Source organism: Hyaena hyaena, unplaced genomic scaffold, assembly GCF_003009895.1.
Source record: "Hyaena hyaena isolate Hyena2069 unplaced genomic scaffold, ASM300989v1 scaffold_1646, whole genome shotgun sequence".
NCBI lineage: Eukaryota > Metazoa > Chordata > Mammalia > Carnivora > Hyaenidae > Hyaena > Hyaena hyaena.
In genome coordinates this window covers 172,472-192,934 of record NW_024082284.1, presented here as the reverse complement: position 1 = coordinate 192,934, position 20,463 = coordinate 172,472, and the positions used below count along the sequence as shown (strand labels likewise).

Below are 20,463 nucleotides of genomic sequence, written 5' to 3'. Positions count from 1 at the left end.
AGACTCCAGGCTCTGAGCTAGCTGTCAGCACAGAGCCCAATGAGGGGCCAGAACCCACCGAACCGTGAGATCATGACCTGAGCCGAAGTCCGACGCCCAAGTGACTGAGCCACCCAGGCGCCCCAACCTAATCATTTCAATTTTAGGATTTTTTGTCTGTTTTTAAGTTTGTAGTGCTCATCTGAGAAGATAACTATATATTCTGGTAAAATGTTGCTGATATGGTGACATTTTTCTCTTTTAATGATTTTTGTAGGGATGTAATTTAGAGAAAAACAAATGGCAACAATCTAGATGGCAAAAAGAGTGAAAATGTAAGTATATTTAAATTCATTTATAAAGAATGATATGCTACTATTGACATATTTATTAAAAATTGGAATAAAAAAGGGTGGCTCAGCCACTTAAGCATCTGACTTTTGCTCAGGTCATGATCTCACAGGTTCTTGAGTTCAAGCACCGTGTCAGGCGCTGTGCTGACAGCTCAGAGCCTGGAAACTGCTTCGAATCCTGTATCTCACTCTCTCTCTATTCCTTTCCCATTCGTGCTCTCTCTCTCTTTCTCTCTCTCTCTCAAAAATAAAGATTAAAAAAATGAAGAAAATAATTTAAAGCTAAATGGAAAGTAGTACGCAGCGATTCATAAATACCATGACTTAAAAATGTAAACAGGAAGTGACAGCAACAAAATGGCAAAATTAGAGTTTTTCACCGTCTTCCTTCCAAAAGAACACAATTTTGAATATCATCTATGGAAGAGAATCCCTTTGCAGAAGCTGACAGTCCAGTAGAGAAGTCCCAACACACCCTTGGAGAAAAGAAAAATCAGAGACACACAAGCTGGGTAAAATAATGATTTTATTTTACCTGTGTCACTCTTCCCCAAGGCAGCAAAACACAGTGCAAAGAGAAACTTGCGTGGCTGGCAATTTCTCCCACAGTGGAGAATAAGCGCATGCAATTGAACACATGGTTTCTCCAGCTGTGCATACAGGATGCTGCCAAAGAGGTCCAATTACTTTTCTTCCCATCCAGAACACTAAGGTGTGCTGCATAACTGCTGCAGGGAGCAGGAGCTAGGGGAACAGCAGCTATGCCTCTTGAAGACATTGAAGGGACACATATCCTACCAATTCTGTGATGAATTCCATCAGAAGCTAGACCAGGAAGTACTGGTATGCCTTGCATGTGGATCTGTCAACATACTACTGAAGTCCAGAAGAAGAATAGGCAAGAAAAAGAAATAAAATGTATCCAAATCAGAAAGGGAAAAGTAAAATTGTCTCTGTTGATGACATGATTTTATACATAGAAGACCTTAAAGACTCCGCCCAAAATGCATTGGAATCAATAAAGAACTTCAGTAAACTCTCAGGAAGCAAAATCATTATGCAAAAACTTCATTTCTGTTAACAACAAAGTATCAGAAAGAGAAAGAACTGCAATTTCATTTTCAAGGACCTCAGCAACAACAGAATATTTTAGAATAAATGTAACCAAGACGGTGAGTCACCTTTACAGTGAAACCTATAAGACTTTAATGAAAGAAATTGAGGCAGACACTAATAAGTGAAAAGATCCTATGTTCATGGATTGGAAAAAATAATATTGTTAAAATATATGTATTACCTAAAGCAATCTGCAAATTCAATGCAATATATTGCCTAATTTAACCTACAGATTCAATGCAATCCCTATCACAATTCCATGGCATTTTTCAAAGGAATATAAAATATGATGCTAAAAGATATATGATATCAAAAGAGACCTCAAATAGACAAAATAATCTTGAGAAAAAAGAAAAAGCTGGAAGCATTATACCTCCTGATTTCAAACTATATTTCAAAGCTATAATGATCAACATGGGAATCCTGCCATTTGCAAGAATACAGACTAATCTAGAGGGCATTATGCTTAATTAAATTAGCCAGATAGAGAAAGACAGGTACTGTATGATCTCATTTATATGTGGATTCTAAAAAAATATTGACCTCATAGAAACAGAGTAGTAAAGTGGTTAGTAGGGACTCTGGGTGATAGAGAGATGCTAGTCAGAGGATATAAGCCTTCAGTTATAAGATGAATAAGCTCTGGGACCTAATGTACACCATGATAATGATAGTTCATATTAGTTTTGTGTACTTTAAATTTGTTGAGAGAAAACCTTAAACATTTTCAACACACACACACACACACACACACACACACACACACACACCCCTCAAGAGATGGATGTAATAATCAACCTGACTGTGGTGATCATTTCACAAAGTATACCTATATCAGATCATCATCATGTTGCACGCCTAGATATATGCACAAAATTATTTGTTAATTATACCTCAATAAAGCTGAAAAATAAGAATAATAATATAAGCAGATCAAAATAAGCATCAATAAAAGGCTGGAAGAAACAGAAATATTTATTTCTTTGGGGTTATTTTCTCTTTTTGTTCTACTTTTTAATTCTTCCACTTTAGGGCAGTCTGTAGAGCCTATGGTAGAACCCTTTGGATTTTGGAGTAAAGCCCTTCCATCTTGCAGATAACTTGTCTCCTTTTGAGAAACAGTTCATTGCCTACAACTAGACATTAGTAGAGAGTGAATACTCAACCAGAGATCACCAAGTTGTCAAGCAACCTGATCTATCTATCATGAACTGGGTGTTGCCTGACTCACCAATCCAAAAAGTTGAGTGTACACAACAGTACTCCTTCATCAAATATAATTGTAAATTTGTGATTATACTCAAACAGGTCCTGAAGGCACAATGAGTTACATGTAAAAGTAGCCCAAAAGCCCAAGGTCTCCACTTTTGGTACATTAGCTTCACTCTCCAAACCTGCACCTACAGTCTCATGGGGGCGTCCCTTCTAATTATCTGACAGAAGAATGTGGGCCTGGTTTGCAGATGGTTCTACAGAATATGCAGGCATTAACCAAAAGTGGATAGCTACGCCATAGCCCCTTCTCAAGGATATCCTTCAAGGACTGTGGTGAAGGGAAATATTCCTAGTGGGAAGAACTTCAAGAGTTCACTTAGTAGTGCACTTTTATTGAAAAAGAAATGGCCAGGTATGCAGTTACATACTAATTCAAGGGCTATGGCCAATGGTTTGCCTGAATGGTCAGGTATATGGATGGCGATATAATAAAGAGTTGGGGGACAAAAAATTTGGGGAAGTACATGGATAGTGTTCTCTGAATGGGCAAGAACATGGAGATATTTGTGTTCCATGTGACTACTCACCAAAGGGCAACTCAACAGAGGAGGATTTTAATATCAAGTGGATAGAATGATGTGTTCTCTTCTGTCATTATCCAATAGGTTCATGAACAAAGTGGCCATGGTGGCAGGAATTGAGGTTATGCATGGGGTCAACAACATGGACTTCTGGTCACCAAGCCTGACTTGGCTACAGTCATTAACAAATGCCCAATCTGTTAACAGCAGAGACCCACCCCGAGCCTCCAATATGATCCTATTGTTTGGAGTGAGCAGCTAGTAATCTTGTGGCAGGTTGGTTATGTTATACTGATTCTATCATGGAAGGGTCAGCATTTTGTCCTTCCTGCAATAGACACTCTGGATAAGAGTTCGCTTCCCCTGCATGCAGTGCTTCTGCAAAATTATTAACTGTGTACTTAAAGAATGCCTTATCCCCTGTCATGGTGTTCTATATAGCACTGGGTTGACTCAAGGAACTCTCTCTTCACAACAAATGAATTTTTAAAAATCTATTGCCCATTTTTTATTGGGTTGTTTTGTTTTCTTCATATTAAGTTTCTATAGTTATTTAAATTTCTGAATACAAATGTGTTACATATAGTGAGTTTTCAAATATTTCCTCCCAGTCTATGACTTGTGTTTTCCTTCTCCTACCAGGGTCTTTGGAATAGCAGAAAATTTTAATGTTGATAAAGTTCAATTTATCAGTGTGTCCTTTATGGAGTGTACTTGTGCTGTATCTTAGATATTTGCCTACACAAAGGTAACAAAAATTTATTCCAGTATTTTCTTCTAGAAATCTTACAGTATAACTCTTACATTTAGTTTAAAACCTATTTTTAGTTAATGTCAGCATATAGTGTGAGAGGTTTGCAGTTTATTTTTTTATTTTTTGGCATATGGATATGCAATTGTTTTAGCATTATTTGTTGAAATTGCTTTTGTACTTTGGTCAAAAATCAGCTATTCATATCTGTGTGGGTGTATTGTAGCTTGCTATTCTATTTCACTGATTTATTTGACTACTTTTATACAACTACCACATTGTCTTGATTAGAATAGGTTTATAATAAGTCTGGAAGTCAGAGAGTATAAACATTCTAAATTTATTCTTCTTTTTCAAAGTTGTTTTGGGTATTCTAACTGTATGAATAGCTGTATGAATTTTAGAATCAGTTTGCTACTTTTTACAAAATAGTTTAATAATAATTTGTCTCCATAAAGTTATTTTATAAATTTAATTAAACGTATTCCCAAGTCCTCCATATTTCTTGATGATATTGTAAAAGATATTTTTAAGATTTCAGCTTCTGATTGTTTATTGCTGCATATAGAAATGATTTTTTAAAATATTGGTATTGCATCCTGGAAGCTTACTAAATTTTTACATTAAATTTATTAATTCTAAAAGCTTTTTATAGATACCATTGGATATTCTATATAGGTGACCATATGGTTGGCAAATAATAATAGTTTTACTTCTTAATTTCCAATCTGAATGGATTTTTTCTTTTTTTCTTATTTCAGTGAATAGAACCTCTAGTGGAATGTTGAATAGAACTGGTGAGTACTGAAACTCTTGTATTATTCATGATCTTGGTGAAGGTGGGGGTATAATTCAGAATGTCATGATTAAGTATGCTCTAAGCTGTAGATTTTTCCTAAATATACTTACCAGGCTGAGGAATTTCCCCTTCATTTCTAGTTAGCTGGAGATTTTTACAGAAAATGATGTTGTATTTTGTGAAATAATGATTTTGCATATCCCGACAGGTTCATATGAATTTCCTTTTTTTTTTTTTTTTTAATAAGAGTCATCCTGGTCCCACCCAGGTTCCCCTTGCCTGGACACATCTTCAAGGCAGTACCTTCTTTGTTGTTTCTCATCTTTCAGGAATCATTGTCTTTCAATGTCTGAAGTCTGATGTCTTAAAAACCACTGATTCTTAATTTTATGTTTTTTCCCCTTTATTTTGTGGTCATTTTCAGTGGAAAAGTAAGTTCTAGTCCTGTTACTCCCTTTTGGTTGTGTGCAAAAGCTCTCATTGCCTAGATATGTTGAGATTACAGTATGAAGTGATACCAAATCTGGCATTGCAAAGACTGATTCTGGAATAAAACTCCCTATCTTGAAAAAATAAACTGTTACCACATATGAGATAGTTTAAAATAATATGATGTAGGGTTTAAGACAACTTTAAAATTAAAATTGATAGCCCAATCATTTATTTAAAAACATATTTAAAAACACTGGAATAGCTTTTGTGGGTATAGAGACTCCATTATTTCAGATTAGTAAAAAAATACAACTGGCTGTTGTACATTTAGGTTCTCCAACAAGCTGACTCTGGAACATAGTTCAGCTTATAAGATGTTTATTAAAAGTGCCTTGGAACCAATACCAGTGTGTTTTGCAATGCTGGGGATCAGGATTGAAGCCGAGCTGCAAAACAAGCTCTGCTAAGTCTTTGGCTAGCCCAACCGAGAACTCAAAAACTAAAGTGTTTTTTCCTTTATGGTGGAAAGGCAGCTGAGACAATCCCTGCATGGGAAGTAGCTGAAAGAAATCTGCAGATGGCTCTCCCAGCAGCAGCAGCAAAAAGTCCTTCTAAGGGGGATGTGTGCCCTGCATCACCATGTTCTATCACATTGATATGAATAGAGGAAAAAATGAGTAAGTGACATGTATAAATTCTCTAGTGTCTTAGATAACATTAATTTGGCTATGTACACTCTAGTGTACTTGTTACTTGGATAACATTAAAGAATTTCAGTTTACTTATTTTTATTAGACTCAATAAAGAGCTATAGCACAGCAAGGAACATAATAGTAATCTCTTTAATAGTAAAAAACCATAACTTGTCATTACTAGTCAGGTACATTGTGAAATAAAAATAATTCATAATTCTCTATACTCTTTCATAAAGTAGATGTTAGCATACTTAAAAAATTGTTCTGTGGTTTGGATTGTATGTTTCTGACTCACACTACCAAAAGAAGTGTTTCCAAGGCCCTTTAGAATTGTACTCTGAAATGTACTTTACTATTGACTGACTAATCAAGACCCTTATCGAAAACAAGTCAAATTTTTGATCTATATACTCACTAGTGACCTTCACAAATCAAAACCAAATTGTTCCAGAAATTCCAAAGCATACCCATGCTTTCACACACAGACACATACGGGGACACACACACACACACACACAACATATTCACTGCTTCAGTTAGCAATAACTGCTTTTTATTCCCATGTCAGTGCACCTGCAGTCATGCATTGAAATAATATTCAGCAAATTCCTTGAATGTGAAAAAGTGACACAGTCAAATGACATAAATAGCAATACTCTAACTGTTCACTACATTAGTAGCTTAGCATCCAATAAATAGGACAACAGCTATAAACATCTAAGGAGTGAATAGCACTAATCTATATATCCAGGGCTTCTCTAGAACTATTTATTTTTCTACTTTGGGAAATGAGCCTTATTTAGTAATCTGTTGTATTCTAAAATATTTTAGATGAATAAGTCATATATCGTTGGCAAAATTAGAAGGAGGTGAACATTTTTTGATAAGTTCTATATCCTGTGCATGATCATCTGTGAATACATAAATCTTCATATTTTGCACTTAAAATTCTTTTGTAAATCTTCCCACATAATACGTCAGTCACCATCAAAATACTATTTGCTTAATAAAAATGTATCTCACATCATTTTAAACAATATATATTTTACAGGGCAAAAGTGTCAACTTTTAACTACATGTAGTGTTAACTACATAAGCTTTAATGGTGGAGGAAGAAGTATTTGCCTCTAAATCTTGAGTTACATACAGTTCTCTTCCCTAAGATAAAAAACAGATAGAAAATCACCAATGTATTATTGTTTTGTTTTGTTAATGCCTCATTTAAAAATAATTTTAATCTACAAAAATTGGAAGAAGAATAAAATAAAAGTGATTAAATTCTTTAATTAGATTTACCAAATTGTTAACATTTTACCATATTCACTCATTATTCTCTCTCGTTACTTACACCTTTGTTTGACACACACACTCCCCTCGATAATAATTCTTTGCTATTTGAAAGTAAGTTGCAATCATCATTTCAAATTCAAATATATCTGAATGTAACCATTAAGAACCAATGCATTCATCCATATAATGAATATATCATCATCATATCCAATAAATATAATATTAGTAAAATAAATAATAATAGGTACAATCCATATAAAATGTTTCCTACTGTTCCATTAGTGTCACTTTAAGTTTTTTCCTCTGTAATCCAACTCAGGGCTTTTAATTTCCATGTCTCCTAAGTATGTAATGTCTTTAGTTTCCCCCAGTAATAGGATAAGTGGTGGCTCCAAAAAGATATGCTATGTCCCAGAACCTAAGAATATGACCTTATTTGGGGAATAGAAGAGTCTTTTCAAATGTAATTAAATTAAGCATTTAGAGAAGAGATAATCTTGAATTATCCAGGTGGGCCCTAAATCCTAGATTCTCATCAGAGATGAAGAGACATGAAGTTGAAGGCTATGTGAAGACAGGGACAAAGCCTGGAGTGATTCTACCACAACAAACGAGCTGGAACCAGCAGCAGATGCTATAGGTGGCAAGGAAGGGTTCTCCCCTAGAGCCTACAAAGGAAGCAGGGCTCTGATGACACCTTGATTTTGGACTTCTGGCCTACATAACTGGGAGAAGACAAATTGCATTGTTTTAAACCACTTACGGTAATTTGTCCGAGCAACACTAGGAAACAAATTACCCCCCACCTTCTTTAAATTCAATAGCATTGTTCATGGTATTGGCTTTTATTTTTTTTTAACCTGTAACTGTCATCTAGAAGAATGTGTCAAGTGTAACTTTACTTTATTATTAGAGGCCATTGTTATTGTTCTCTTATGTGTGAAATAAGACTTTTTGGTAGACTATTGTGTAGGTTGTGATGTGTGTTACTGCATCACAACAGAAGGAATATATTGTAAGTTTATTGTCCTATTTATGTGTCAAGGTTTTTTTTAACATACTTTTATTTTGGAATAATTTAGATTTATAGAAAATTTCAAAGACAGGTCAGAGTTATAGTATGATCTTCAACTTGACTATACTATTAATATATTATATAATCATGGTATGCTTATCAAAAGTATAAATTGATATTAGTATAACACTATTAACTAAACTAAAAATTTATTCTGATTTTACCACTTTTTCTATTAAGATCATTTTTTTCTGTTCAAAGATACAATCCAGGATACAACATTGAATTTATTCATTATGTCTTCTTAGTCTATTCCTTTTTGTGACAATTTTTAAGTATTTTCTTGTTTTTCATGCCCTTGACACTTTTAAAGAGATTTGGTCAGAAATTTTTTAAAAAGTAATTTTTTACTTTAAATTGAAAATTGAAAATTGAAAAAATTCAATTTGCATTTGTTTGATGCTTTTTCATGACTATACTGGGGTTATTAAGTTTTGGAATATCATACAGATAAAGAATATCTGAGAAGAAATGAATATTATATGATAAAAACATTGGTGATATTAATATTGATTGAAAATCTGACAATTTTCTCCAATTTAAAGTTAACATTTTTTTCCATTTTATATTCTATCCTTTGGAAGAGAATTACTAAGTTTAGTTCATACTCAAGGGGAAGAGAATTAAGCTCTACCTCCTAGAAGAGGAGTCTATCATTTGAAATTCTTGAGTAGGAATGATGCATCCTTTTTTCCTCACTTTTAAGTTTTGGCAATCATTTGTGTCAATATGGATGCATGGAGTGTTATTTTAATACTTGAGTAATAATCCATTACTACTACTACTACTATTACTAATACTACTACTATAACACTATTACTACTCCTACTACTACTGCTACTATTTCCTCAGATTATTCCAGATTTGATTATGGAGTGTTCTTTCAGATTGGCTCCTATGTCCCTCTGTCATTCCTCTATTGTTTTGTTTTTAAGCATTTTCTCAATTTCTGGCATAATAAGATGCTCCAGACTAATTTTGTATTTTCTCTCCTGGAGTTCTAGAATCAGTCATTTCTCCAAGGAGCCTGACTCCTTTTATTAAAGAATGGCATATAGAAATCTGGTGTGCATATAGATACTTGATGTGCTTTTTGTTATGAGAGAAAGATGATATAGACAGATGATAGATATTTTTAGTTTCTATCTGAAAAAAATACACATACATATCAAAATGAGCTTATACTGATACCTACAATTATAATTGCATAGAAGAGTTCATTTTAGCCTACCTACATTTTTATGTGGAAATTTTTACCTAATTTTCAAATTGGCACTCTGAGATTGAGAAACTTGACTTTGATATATGTAATTTGTTCAACCCTATTATACTAGTAATGTGGTTTCATAATTTCTGATATGTATCCCTGTGTGTGTGTGTGTGTGTGTGTGTGTGTTTGTATGTGTGTGTGTGGTGGGGGTGGGGGGAGTTTACACTTAAAAATTTTTTTTTAATGTTTTATGTATTTCTGGGAAAGAGAGAGAGACAGCATGAGCAGGATAGGGTCAGAGAGAGAGGGAGACACAGAATCTGAAGCAGGTTCCAGACTCTGAGCTGGCAGTCAGCACAGAGTTTGATAGGGGGCCGAACCCACAAATCATGAGATCATGACCTGAACTGAAGTCAGACACTTAACTGACTGAGCCATCCAGGCACCGCTGACTTAATGAAGAAGACCTAATGAAGAAAAAAAAAAAAAGATCTGTACTCCAAAAACAATAAAACATTGATGAAAGAAACTGAAAAAGACATAAGCAACTGGAAGAATATTGGGCACATAGATTGGTAGAACCAATATTGTCAAAATGTTCATACAATTTACAGATTTAATGCAATCCCTCTCAAAATACCAGCAGTATTTTTCAAAAACTACAACAAATAACACTAAAATTTGTATGAAACCACAAAAGTCCCCAAAAGCCAAAGCAATCTTGAGGAAGAAGAACAAAACTGCAGGTATCACAATTCCAGATTTCAAGTTATACTACAAAACTATAATAATCAAAACAGTATGGCACTGACATAAAAACAGGCACACAGATCAATAGAACAAAATAGAGATCCCAGAAATAAACCCACACTTATATGGACAATTAATCTATTGAAAAGAAGTTGAAAATATACAATGGGAAAAGACAGTCTCCTCAGCAAATGGCACTGGGAATCCTGTACAGTTACATGCAAAAGAATGAAACTGGACCACTTTCTTACACCATATACAAAAATAAACTCAAAATGACTTAAAGACCTAAATGTGACATCGAACCATAAATAAAACTCCTAGAAGAAAACAAACAGTAGTTTTTTTTTTCTTTTCTCCCATTGGCCATAGAAACATCTTTCTAGATATGTCCTTTCAGACAAGGAAAACAAAAGCAAAAATAAACTATTGAGACTACATCAGAATAAAAAGCTTTTGCACAGTAAAGGAAACCACCAACAAAACAAAATGACAATGGCATAAGATATTTGTAAATGACATGTCAATTAAGGGGCTAATATCCAAAATATCTAAAGAACTTAGACAACCCACCCCCTAAAATAACAACAACAAAAAACCAAACACATACATACACACATACACACATACAAACCAAAAATCCCAAAAACACTTAATATTCCAATTAAAGACATGAACAGACATTTTTCCAAAGAAGACATACAGATGGCCAACAGACATGAAAATATTGGGGCACCTGCATGGTTCAGTTGGTTGAGTGTCTGACTTTGGCTTGGGTCATTATCTTACAGTGTGAGTTCAAGCTCCACATTAGGCTCTGCACTGACCACTTGAGATTCTATCTCACTCCCTCTCTCCCTGCCCCTCCCCCCAACCATCCTCTCTATCTTTCTCTCTCTCTCTCAAAATAAATAATTACACTTAAAAATATGCTTAACTTCACTCAATAGAAAAATGTAGATGAAAACCACAATGAAATAACGACACATATCAGAATGGCTAAAATAAAAAATACAATAAGCAACAAGTATTGGCAAGGATGTGGAGAAAAAGGAACCTTCATGCACTGTTGGCAGGAATGTAAACTGGTGTAGTCATTGTAGAAAACAGTATAGAAGTTCCACAAAAAATTAAAAATGGAACTACCCTTTGATGCAGTCATCACACTACAGAGTAATTACCCAAAGAATACAAAAACACTAATTTGAAAGGATATATGCATGTCTGTTTATTGCAGGATTATTTACAATAGTCAAATTATGGAAGCAGCCCAGATGATCACTGATATGTGAATAATGAAGATGTTGTGTGTGTGTATATATATAATGGAATATTATTCAGTCATAAAAAAGAATGAAATATTGCCATTTGCAAGAACATGAATGGATCTAGAGAGTATAATGCTAAGTGAAATAAAACAGTCAGAGAAAGGCAATTCATATGATTTATCATATGATTTCACCCATTGTGGAATCTAAGAAACAAAACAAATGAACAATTGGGGGAAAAACGAATAAACTAAGAAACAGACTCAATTGTGGAGAACAAACAGATGGTCACCAGAAGAGGTTTGTGTCACAGGATGGGTAAAATTGATGAAGGGGATAAATAATACACTTGTGTTGAAATAAGTCTGGCAGAGAAAGACAGATACCATATGTTTTCACTCATATGTGGAACAGAAGAAACTTAACAGAGGACAATAGGGGAGGGGAAGGGGAAAAATAGTTAAGGAGAGGGAGGGAGGCAAACCATAAAAGACTCTTAAAAACTGAGAACAAACTTAGGGTTGATGGGGATGGGGGAGAGGGGAAAATGGGTGATAGGCATGGAGGAGGGCACTTGTGATGAGCACTGGGTGTTATATGGAAACCAACTTGACAATAAACTATAAAAAAATAAAATGCAACTATAAAAAATAATAACTCCTTAGTTTCCCTTGCAAAACAAAAAAAAGAATACACTTACCTTGATGAGCACTGAGTAATATAAGAAATTGTTGAATCACTATATTTTGCTACTGAAATTAATTTAACACTGTATGTTAGCTACACTGGAATTAAAATATGAATAAATAAATTAGATGAATGCATAAAGAAGAGGTGGTATGTGTATGTGTATACATATAAAAGAATGTAATCTTGTCATTTGCAACAACATGTATAAACCTAGAGGGTATAATGCTAAGTGAATACAGCAGACAGAGAAAGACGAATACCATACAATTTCACTCATAGGTGGAGATTAAGAAACAAAAAAGACAATTCTTTTTTTTATCGCTCATTACTTATTTTTGAGAGAGAGAAAGAGAGACAGAGCATGAGCGGGGGAGGGTTAGAGAGAGAAAGAGACAGAATCCAAAGCAGGCTCCAGGCTCCATGTTGTCCCCACAGAGCCCGACACAGGACTCAAACTCATGAGCAGTGAGATAATGAACAGAGCCAAAGTCGGATGCTTCACTGACTGAACCACCCAGGCACCCCCAAAGAGACAAATTCTTAAATACAGAAAACAAACTTGTTGTTGCCAGAGGGGAAGTGGTCAGGGGAATGGGTGACACAGATAAGGGGATTTAAAGTAAGCGTACCATAATGAGCGCTGAGTAATGTATATAATTGCTGAATCAGTATATTATATGTCTGATATAAAAATATTATTATATTCCTAATGTATTGTATGTTAATTATACTCCAACTAAATATAATTCACATTTTTAAAAGACTAAAAAGGAAAAAAAAAAAGAAAACAAACATCTTTATCATTACAAATATCATCCTTTCCTAGCTCACTATTTCCCAGATCCAAACATTGTCTACATTACTATCAGAATGATTATTTAACAATATCATTCTATTTCCTTCTATATCTTGTCATTTCATAATATTCTGTCCCTTGGAAATGATGGCATCATGTAGTCTTTGCCATTAGTTAGAAATCACAAAGTAAACCTGGGTATGGTTCTCTCCTTCACTATTTACATAATTCGTTATTCAGTTCTTTGATAATAATTTCCCTTAAGGTAAAAACACATATTTGATATTAATTATGAGGACTTAATATTTGTATTCCAAATTGCCTCTTTTCATCAAGGCATGTGCTCCAGCCACACCAGTGTGGCTTCAAGCCTTTGATTTCTCAAACCAGTTATGTACCATCCAACTACTTAAAATTACTCTGCCATCAACAGTTTCCACCCATCTTCGGGTCCTTCCTCTTAAGATCTAAATTTAATGCTCATTTCCTTAAGAAACCTTCCCTGACTTCTTCCACCATTTATTTATTCTGATGTATGCTGTCATAGCATTCCTTTCCATCAGAGTACGTACTTCTTTTTAAATTCTATTTCATATGTATATGTTTATAAGATTATTTAATTCATATCTGATTCTTCCATCAGATTTCAAACTCTATGAGAGCAGCAAATGTGTGCATGTTTGCTTAACATTATATTTTTAGCATTGAGATAGTGCCTGGAACTTATTAAGTATCCAGGAAATAATTTTTGAATGAATAATTATAAATAAATACATGAATGAATGATTTTCAGAAATCTTTGTATCACTTTACATAACTAAAATATAAAGCCCAAACAGCCAGGTTTGCAGTTAAAGCATTTTCTACTTTCATTGCTGGCCATTTCTCCATATTCACGCTATGCAAAACCATATCAAAGAAAATGCCCTTTCTAAAACACTGCCACCGCTCCCACCGCCCATTATTTACTCGGACACATAAAGAGAGGCAGTGTTTTTGTTTTTGTTTTTAGTTTTTTGGGTGTTTTTTTGGGGGGTCTATGGATAGAATCACTTTGAATTGATATACATGTGATCTAGCTATAGCCAATATAGTTATTCTGATAGTAATCTTTCTCCTCAGCTTGTGAGCTTTTGGAAATCAGGGAATATGTATACTTTCTATGGGTACCCATGATCTAATCACTTGTTTGATATATAGTTGATTCTCCATAAGTATTTTCTGCATGAATGAATGCCTGTATACCAAATATAAGCAAAGGGAATAGATTTTCCATAGTCACTAAGGGCTTTAAAATGATATTATGGATATGTGCCCAAAGAGGGACCACACACATCCAAATTCTGGTTATACTGCAAATGTTGCTCCCTTCTGTTAACCTGTGCTAATAAAATATGACTTTTATATACAGTAGTGGTAAACACTTCATGGTGCTTATCAGGTAATAAAATGTGTTTTGCAGTTTTCCACTTTCATCTTTATGGATGCAAACAAAATTATATGAACTATTTTCAGACTTCCACCCACCATTCTTGTCCTGTATAATAGCTTTTTATTGATGAATGTGGCTACTCCAGAGCATCTTAGGTCAGGAAATAAAGATGAATTGCATACATATTTGACAATGCAAAGTGGATTTAGATTAATAAATGTTAGCATTAGAATTTAACTAATTCTGGTAAAAATAAGTTTGTAAACATGTGTTTTAAAATTTTTTTAATGTTTTTATTTATTTCTGAGAGAGAAAGACACACACACACAGCGTGAGCAGGGGAGGGTCAGAAAGAGAGGGAGATACAGAATCTGAAGCAGGCTCCAGGCTCTGAGCTAGCTGTCAGCACAGAGCCCACCGCGGGGCTGGAACCCATGAACCGTAAGATCATGACCTGAGCCGAAGTCGGACGCTTAACCGACTGAGCCACTCAGGTGCCCCTGTAAACATGTTTTTTAACCAAGATAATCAGGTGCCTCTTTCAGAATAGTTAGAAAGGATACTTTAATGCGATGATGATGGTGATAATGATATTTACAAGAACCCCCAGTTATTGATCATCTTAAATGTGTTCAATATACTACAGACCTTAACTCATTTAATTTTATAAAATTTGACAGAGAGGTCAAAGTATTGGGGCTCAAAAATGTTAAGTTATTTGGACAAGAAGTTTAAATACTTGCCTTCAATGACCAGTCAAAATGAGAGGATATAAATCTACTCTATTATGACTTCATAGATACCGTTTTAAACATCTGCAGTGCTAAGAACCAAACCAGCTTAGTGCTCTGCAGCATTTGGAGATGAATGACTATACAAGAATACTAATACATCACAGGAAAGGCAATCACTGTATAACCTTATTGCATTTGAAAAAAAATATTGAAATTAACAAAGTGTCCTTGAAATATTGCATTATTTTAAATTGGATAATTAAAAAAAATTTTTAGAAAGAGAGAGACAGTGCAAGTGGGGGTGGGAGGGGCAGAGGGAAATTGAAAGAGAAATTTAATCAGTTTCCACCTCAATGAAGATCCCAGTATGGGGCTTGACCCCAGACCCTGGGATCATGACCTGAGCTGAAACTAAGAGGATCAACCAACTGGGCACTCAAGTGCCCCTAATTTTGATAACTTTATTGAAATCCTGAACAACTGTGTAAAGGTAAGCAGTGGAGTTTTTTATTTACACATAAGTTCTTTTCAGATAATTTATTTTTCACTTGCATATGACTAAATCCCCTTGAACAAAGATCAGTTTCCTAACTCCATTCTAATCTGTCACTTAAGACTGAATTCTAAGAATAGTCACATACAAATAACTAATATGGAATGGAGGGCTTTTTAATTATCCATTAAGCACTCTCACATTGTTTTAGATCTCATTCTGTGTTGGTAGTAGACCAAGCTTTCTAAACCATTGGAAAGCAGAAACTCTGTTTTTCTCAGGGAAAGCAAAAGTGACAGTAATACTGATGAAAAAAAATCATTACAGTATGTAGCCAAGAAATCAGGCTCAGTACAGTTTGTTTCTGCCTAGTACATACTGCCACAAAGGCAATTTGACTGCAATAACTCAGCTCAATTCTGACTGGTGGTGGTTGTATGATTGAAAGAACTTTTCGGCCTGCTAGACGAACTTTACCAACATCATTTTTATAGTACTGCAGAATCTAGAAATGGACTGACTCCCTAGCTCACCCCAGGGATTCCTTAGCCAGTTCTCAAGTTTCCGTTTAGAAGAATAGTTGCCTTATTTGCCTTGCATTTAAGAATTCCAAAACATGTTTCATAAATTCTCTGGGGATATGTCCTATATTTAATGCCATTCTCACAACTTCTACCTTATGCTCTCTAGTATTTGTTTATATATAAATTAACACATAACCAAAAGAGACAGGAATATAAGCTAATTATTATTCTGTATATAATGACCCTGAATACTTTTCAAGAGCATTTTCTTCAGCTATCAAGCCTTGAATCTTTTTGTGCAATAAAATTATATCAACTATTGATGTTTACCATTAATTGTTTGGTTATACTTTACTCAGATATATCAACCAGAGGTTGTTTCCTGTGATGACTGAGTCCCTCTGTTTGACTAAAAATCACACATACAGGAACGAAACAAAACAAAAAAACTTGGGTACAAGAAGGACTAAAATCAGATCTATATAAAGTTTTGAACATTTTCCCAGATAAATCACATGAAAAATGGCAAAGTCTTTTGGTATATATGAGAAAAATAAAAACAAAAGAGACAATGGCAAACAGGTTAAGTTAAAAAAAAAAAAAGCAGGTGAGCCATGTGGCCAAAATATTCAGTGAAGAAGAGCCAAGAGAAAATGACATCAAGCAAGGTAGGGGAGGATTCTGAACTGAGTTACTTAAGTCCCAGATTTACAGTGCCCGCATAAATGGCAAACACTTGGGTTAAAATATACAGCAGCAGTAATGGCCTTTTAGTTATTTGACCTGTAAGTTTAATTATGCTACTTTAGAGTATTTTCCAGGATTAATATCTAAAAAGATAAGACTTACTTATACTATCATTTTTATTTTTATTTAAATGACAGCTCACTAAAAGAATAGAAAAATAATAGTATTTACTTAAGTATATGAAAAGTGCCAATATTTATTTACTTTTTTGCATGAACTTCTTCAAGGAACTTCAGTCTTGAGATATATACCAGAATCTTAGCTTCTAACATGGTTTTGACTGACTAAGGAAGTTATATGTTGTTTGCCTGGGCAGATTAGTACATAGCCTAGATCTACTAGGTAGCAGAGCAAATGAACATCTCCCCTCTCAAAAACATATTTTCACCATCCACATCATGAAATAATAGCTATTTATTGAATATCTAATATTTATTAGCATTATTTTACTTTAAGGTAAACATACGTTCCTAAACATTTGTTGGTTCAGAAACATTCTCTACATCTTTAATTTAGTCTTTCTTGTATCCATGTTTTGTTTTGTTTTGTTCCTGTATGTGTGTTGTTTGGATCAAACAGAGGGATTCAGTCTTCAACAGGAAGTGGCCAGTGGTTGATTTGTTGGAGTAAACTATAACCAAAAAAATTAATGGTAAGCATCAGTAGTTGATATAATTTTATTACACAGAATGAATTAAAGATCTATAGATGAAGGAAATTCTCATGAAGAATATTAAGAGTCATTATATACAAAATAATGACCAGCTTGTATCCCTGTCTCTTTTGTATGTACTAATTTATATAAATAAATACTAGAGAACATGAAAGAGAATATGTGAGGATGGCATTAAATATAGGAAATGTTCCCAGAGATTATTTGAATTACAAAGGATTTCACTAGTGCTCTATTAACACTTTTAAATACCAGTGTTCTATGAATACCTTCTTTTTTAAGGCTTTGATTCATGTTGATTTAGGTTTGATAAAAGATTCACATTCATTTTAGAACTGATGCAGTCTTCCTTTTCACTCACATATCTTAGAAAAATCATATTGGAATCCTGAAAAGATAGCAAGGGACTTCCAACATTTACTTTTTTATAGCATCTAAGTTACTCAGAGTTTTATCTACAACTCTTGGGACCCAGCTGTCCCAGTTCTGCTGAAGGTATATGATGGCCTGTCATGGTTCAAAGACACTATTTCTGATAAGTCACTGGTTTCTGCTTTTACTCAGAAACTCCATACCACTGGGACTATACTGAACAGCATTTCATTGATTTAGCAGAATGTCATCTCTAACGTAACAAAAGTTGAAGACTAAAATTGTGGGGCATCAGGCATAGTTCAAAAAAAAAGATATCTTAATACTATAATCTGCATACAATGATATTAAAATAATTCCAGGCAAAGTAGGGTGGCATGTTATCTCCCCCCAACAATTTTATTGATTCTAGGTTATTTTGCAAAATGTCATTTGTGTAAGTACAAAATTTAACCTAGTCAAATGTAAAAACTAAAGGTTATTTAAATAACAATTAAAAGAAAATTTCTTTTTCTTCCCTCTCTTTCCATGAAAAGGCCACATACATAGTATGAAGGAGGGTAATTTGCAGCCAAGGACCTGTGGAGGCTGAAAAAGTGGAATGTTAAGGAGTTGATGGTGGCACTAGGACAGAGCAAGCAGTGGAGTCAAGGAGACAGTCGCATGACCAGTTGTTGAGGCTGTGAGATAGGCAGGAGATTTGGTGTATCTAAGGGGAATGAGCTAAATAAGTACACTGAGATATTAGGATCTAGGATCTCACTATCAAAGAAAGGATTTTAAAATGTAAAAAGGCACAAGGTGTTGGATTGGACTTGATTGCATTGTTGTCAGTAGATCTCTACAGATTTACACATAGATATAAATGCATGTATAAAAAATGTGTATATTTATATGTAGTTAGCTTTGTCATCCAGAGGGCCTGGAGTCTAGGATATCTCTGTAGCAACGTGGACACCGAGTGTATAGATCTTGGTCTCTAAATAACATCTACTAAAAAGAACAGAGACTCTTCAAAAAATAGCTGAATCACTGATATCAAGCAGGGAAAGTAGAAGATGAAACTGGAATACATGTTCATGATAAAAATTAAAGTTCTCAAAGACTTATGGAGACATCAAAAGAGGATGTAAGTAAGTTTGAAGAGGCCCCTACTTACCAAATCTAGGGAAATTTGTGCATGAAATGTGTCAATAGTAATGGCTCACATCACATTGGATAAAATTATAATTCATGAGTCCATACAGTTATAAATAAATAGAAATCCCATCCTTATGCTACAATCAAAATGCATGTGGGAAGAATGAGAGAAATAGAAAATAGCCTAGAGGCACCTGGGTGACTCAGTCCTTTAAGTGTCCAACTTCAGCTCAGGTCATAATCTCACGGTTCTTGAGTTCAAGCTCTGCATCAGGATGTCTGCAGACAGCTCAGAGCCTGGAGCCTGCTTCAGATTCTGTGTTTCCTGCTCTATTCCCCTCCCTCACTCATGCTCAGTCTCTCTCTGTCTCCGAAAAATAAATAAAATCATTTAAAAAAGAAAAAGAAAATAGCGTATTATAGTGGATGTTGATTCAGGCAGGGAGTATCAATGTTATAAAGTTGGGGGGGGTGGAAATTTGATGATAGATTATTAAGGCAGACTCAAAGTAATTTACCCCCAAATATTCAGAAGTTACACAAGGAAAAACCATGACTTTTCAGAAGAGAAAATTTGTGGAGAATTTTGCAAAGTAGCCAGCGGATGAGAGAGGGATAGCCTCAGTGGAGGATGAGATTCCCTTTTCCCATAATGTGATGAACTGAAAGCCACAATATTGTTGTACAATATTCTCCCAGAAAGTTATGAACTGGTTCTACATGTGAGGAAACATTGCACAGAACTACATTAGGGGAAATCCTCCAGATGGAAATCTCTTAAAAGAGTCTGGGTCATGAAAGACAGTGTAAGACTGGGGAAATGTTACAGACTGAAGAAGAATGAACAGACATGAAAGTGCAATATGTGGTTCTCAATTAGATTTGGAAAGGGAAAATAAACATTGTCGGACTACTAGCAAAATTTGAGTGGAATCTGTATATTGCTTGTAAGATTGTATTAATTTTGATTTCTAGATTTGCATGGTTGTGCTCTGGTTATATAGGAGAATATCTTCTTTTTGAAAATTATGCACTGTAGTATTAAAGACTGATGGGGTATCATGTTTGGAACTATTTTCCAAGGTTCAAAAAGAAAGAATGATAATAGGTGGTCACAGATAATTCTCCATGGGTCTTTGCATTTCTATGTATCTTGAGAAAGACTTTATGCCATCACATCTTTGCCAGGATGTTTGTGTGGCAAATAGTACTAAAAGACAGAGCTAATGTCTCCTTCTGCTGGGAAGAGAGGTCTGTTTTATGACTAGGATAGCAAAGTTAATGTGTCTCTCTATTGTAAAGGTTGGGCAGGTGTAGTTGCAGTCTTCTTAAAAGATGAAGATGTTTC

The 20,463-nt window shown here is 34.5% G+C and overlaps 1 long non-coding RNA gene across 1 annotated transcript in view; it reads left to right on the top strand.

Annotated features, from left to right (window-relative positions):
* The first annotated feature begins 254 nt into the window (after positions 1-254).
* Positions 255-20,463, top strand: part of LOC120226305 — a 51,911-nt gene continuing 31,702 nt past the window's right edge. The window contains exon 1 of the long non-coding RNA XR_005526993.1: positions 255-314. This is a non-coding gene — a long non-coding RNA (uncharacterized LOC120226305). The remainder of the gene's footprint in view (positions 315-20,463) is intronic.